This window comes from Hylaeus volcanicus, chromosome 2 (genome assembly GCF_026283585.1).
Source record: "Hylaeus volcanicus isolate JK05 chromosome 2, UHH_iyHylVolc1.0_haploid, whole genome shotgun sequence".
NCBI lineage: Eukaryota > Metazoa > Arthropoda > Insecta > Hymenoptera > Colletidae > Hylaeus > Hylaeus volcanicus.
Window position 1 is genome coordinate 31,188,747 of NC_071977.1, and position 4,167 is coordinate 31,192,913.

The 4,167-nt window shown below is 46.0% G+C and overlaps 1 protein-coding gene across 1 annotated transcript in view; it reads right to left on the reverse strand.

Moving 5' to 3' along the window:
* LOC128885238 (adenylate cyclase type 2-like) overlaps window positions 1–601 on the reverse strand; it is a 19,435-nt gene extending 18,834 nt beyond the window's left edge. Inside the window, exon 1 of the mRNA XM_054139179.1 lies at window positions 466–601. The gene's annotated coding sequence lies outside the window, so the exon portion shown is untranslated. The remainder of the gene's footprint in view (window positions 1–465) is intronic.
* Between the last annotated feature and the right edge of the window lie 3,566 nt (window positions 602–4,167).

The following is a 4,167-nucleotide window of genomic DNA, read 5'->3' on the forward strand; positions in this document are numbered from 1 at the left end:
ATGGATCTTCTGGTGTCCTACCTCCTGTGTCCTTACTTCTACTAAGAAACATACAGACTGCTCCTTGGTACTACATCATAGTGACCATTCACAATCAGTGCAGATACACAAAGTACATCTAGAGATTTCACTACTTGGCCGGGGTGAAAATGAAGCCCCTGGCGTCCTACCTCCCGTGCCCCCAATTCTCTCAAGAAACAAACAGTTCCTGCAAGCCACGCAGCAGTGATCCAGGCCCGCTCCAAGTACACAGAAACTACCACAACCAAGATATTCCACGATTCGACTAGTATCTCCAAAATGGAACCCGGGTGTCCTACCTCCTGTGCCCCCAATTCTACCAACTGCTCCTGCGAGCCACACGCCAGCCACACGCCAGCCACACGCCAGCCACCCGGTCGCACTCTCGAATACACGAAACCCTCGATCCGCCTATCCTTCGAAACGAAACCTCGGTTATCCTACCTCCCTGGGTGTCCTCGTTTCTACGAGCCAGCCCGGCCCGAAGCGCGCGACTGTCTTTCCTCCGCGGTATGCAGGTCCATGGGGGTCACGCGATCGTCGTCGGCACCATGGTACGCGGAAACTAACCGGCAGCCACTGTCACCGTCGCGAGAATTCTCGTACGCTAGAGCGGCGCGTGTCCAACGTGCGCGTGATCTCCGGCGGTCACCGGCGGTCTGACGGAAAATCGGCGCGTGCGAGTACCGCCGGCGTGAAATATGGAGCTCGGCAGTTGCACGATAAAAAAAAAAAGGAAAAAGAGTACCGTAGGTGTACGGTCGCCCGGCGCAGCCGCGCCTCCACCCAAGCCCGCCGTGTCTCCTTTCCACGGACTGCGACGGTAGAAAAGCACCCAGGCGCCGCGGCGGTGGCTCCCCGCCCCCTCCCGCCCCCCTCCCCCCGCCGCCCCGGTGAGTCGAAACTTTCGATACCGACGAGTCCTCCTCTCCTCGCGTGCGTTTCGCGCGTGCGTTTTCGAGCGTTTCGCTGCAGCTCGTGGCGAACCTTTCGGTCCGGCGAATATTGATCTTCAATCTCGAACGGAGCTCCCGCCCGCCTCTCTCCCCGGAACACCCCCTCTCACGCTCATCGCCGGGTGCAATTATCATAGGCAAATTGCGTCGCGTTTGATAGAGCGAGGAGACGCGATTGCAATATAATCCACGGACGTCGTTCGGGGATCGTCTGCAGGTGTTTCTGGTTTTATATGGGAGACGTATTCTTGAGGATTCGAGCAAGTAGCCCCTCCGGTTCGAATCCAGGCTTTTTATATTTATTTTTAGAGGCTGGAGGCCTGGAAGACACCAGGGGTTGATCTTAAAAGATCCTACTTCTTGTAAATAAGACTTGCTCGGATTGTATAATTCACAGCTCTTCGAATTTAAGGGTTTTCTATTCGTTTCTAGAGCAAGAAAGCCTGAAACAGATACATATACGTAGAATTATAATTTACAGTCAAGTGAAAAGGCAAAAGAAGCTGATTTTAAAGGATCCTACTTCTTGTAAATAAGACTTGCTCAGATTTTATAATTCACAGCTCTTCGAATTTAGGGTTTATGTATTTATTTCTAGAGGCAGGAGGCCTGGAAGACACCAGGGAACGATTTTAAAAAACCACTTTCTTGTAAATAAGACTTGCTCGGATTGTATAATTCACAGCTCTGCGAATTTAAGGGTTTTCTATTCGTTTCTAGGGCAAGAAAGCCTGAAACAGATACATATACGTAGAATTATAATTTACAATCGAGTGAAAAGGCAAAAGAAGCTGATTTTAAAGGATCCTACTTCTTGTAAACAAGACTTGCTCCGGGGTTTCAGAGACGGAGAGACACGTGATCACAGTAGGAGATCTTATCTGGAACGATACACTGCCTACAATAGGAATCTACGCTACCTGAACGATACAGAAGCGCACTGGCGCTCTATCTTGGAGAAAATGACAGCCTCGAGGCATTTTGGGTTAAGAGAGGCGAGTGTTGAGATAGAGCAAGGTCTCAATCATGGCGAACGCGGAAGTAGGATAACGCAGGGTTCGTAGGGCACGCATAACTCGCTGTTTACAGGCGTGCATGACGCGGTGATCGTGGCTGACGAGTCACGCACTCGTTAGATGGTTAAACGTTGGAACCTCCTGCGTGGTTCTAATGTTTCTACTTCTAGAACACATAACTAGATTTCTCTGAGTAATCTTGGCTTCCTGGTGAACGAACCAAACGTTTAAAAACATTTTCTTTATCTATAACTAGAAATAAACAATATGTAAAGTACAGTAGTATAACGCGTGCCTCAGTTAGATAACTTAATCCTCAATTATATTTGACATATCGGTTTTTTCTTCCTATACAAGATCAAGAAAATATTTTCTGAGACCTTTGGAAGAATTTATCCCGTACCTGGGGAAATGTGTGCATAAATACTGACGCAATCCTTCTATCACTGCAAAGATTCCTAAAAATGAAACAACGACCGATCAGAAAATGAACGTTCGAAACCGAACCATGTGGATGTCGGAAATACATTCTGTACTCCTTATCGTGGCTATTTATGGAATTCCTTAGACGAGTATCTATGTAGCCTCGATAATCAACGTACGTACTATCAATGTATATTCGACCAGTAACGGTGAGTTCGAACAGTGAGCTTTCGTTCGGTGCTCGGCATTTTTATCTAGATAATTTTCGCCGGGTCTCCGTCGATCGGTAATTGCGATACCGAATACCGTAAAGTCGTCGAACGATATCTGGGTTAGATCTCGCGTGTATAATTTTTTCATTCGACACAGACGGTCGGAACGACGTGTGCCGAATAGATTATACGGCGGTCTAAGCAACAGGGTTCCACCACGTGGAGTCCACTGTTCCAATAAACCTGAGGCGTTTACACGCGTGAATAAAGCCGACGCTCGCCTACGCTGCTTCCCTTTATCTTACAATTAGCTACAACATCGTTCGATTCGTACGCGTACAGTAGAAACCTGCAGGCGGCGAGTACCTCCGAAACTTTTCCTGTCAGCTGTCGGAATTTAACGCGTTCAACGCCACGTCAGCTCTTCCTCGAAGAACTGAAGAAAGGTTAAATAGGGCTATATTTAAAGGTTATCGAACGAAACGAATTCGAACGAAATATTTGAATTTCTATGAAGTTACAAAAATAAATACCACGACGAACGTTTGATTAGGCTGCGCTCTACTTTGACCTAAAATTTTTAAGTTTCTTTTACATAATCCCGTAGATTTTGTCGAGAAAAAATCCGGAAGTGTAAAGTGTAATCCGCCGAAGTAAAGTGTAACCTTTGATTACGCAGTTTCCGACAGTCCGTAAGGAAAATTTATCGCCGTTAGAAATTTTCAAGAGTATCGGTCCAGCGTTAACAATTTAGTCGATTCCGTATCGTTAACAATTCAGCCCACAACTTTTTGCGTAACTTTTTCTCCCTACGCCTGGCATTTCGGTGCGCGATAACGTTTTCTTAGGATCGCGGCATAAACACGGTTTTTCCTCGTTAATTCAGTGGTATTTCGCGCGCTTCGAGGTGACATCGATCGATAATTAGATTACAAGAGTAATGTTACAGGAAAGAAGGCTACGAGGGCACCGGTACACGCAAGAAGTCGCTGTCTCGGCAACGCGGTGAAGATTTTCGTGTAATTGAAATTGATCGTCGATATCGCTTATGATTAATTCGACGATATGTTGTATCGCGTTTTTTTTCTATTCGCAGTGACGGGGGATTACGTAAATATAAATATATATATATATATATATATATATGTATAGAGAGAGAGAGAAAGAGAGAAACAAGAATGGCCGTTACCCGCGACAATGGATGGAGTATTTGTTGTAACGTCGACGCCTGTGTCAACAAAACTCAACGATAACCGTAACAGAAAAAAAAAGGCGTGTTCGATCTCGAGAACGTTCTTCGCTATAATCGGTTCGCGTATCGATAGCGGAGTCGTTCTGGAATCTTTAAATCGTCGCGCTAAGAAGATTACTGGTGCCGGCGATGAAAGCGGAAATAATAGCGAACGCATGAACGAAGGGGTTGAAGCGTTTTGTTTTCTTTAATCGACGTTTTGTTTGAACGATACTGTTGTGGAAATTACAAAATTATGTAATACGAGCTTCACATCTTTCTTTTCAAATTGCTCGCATTTATATGCA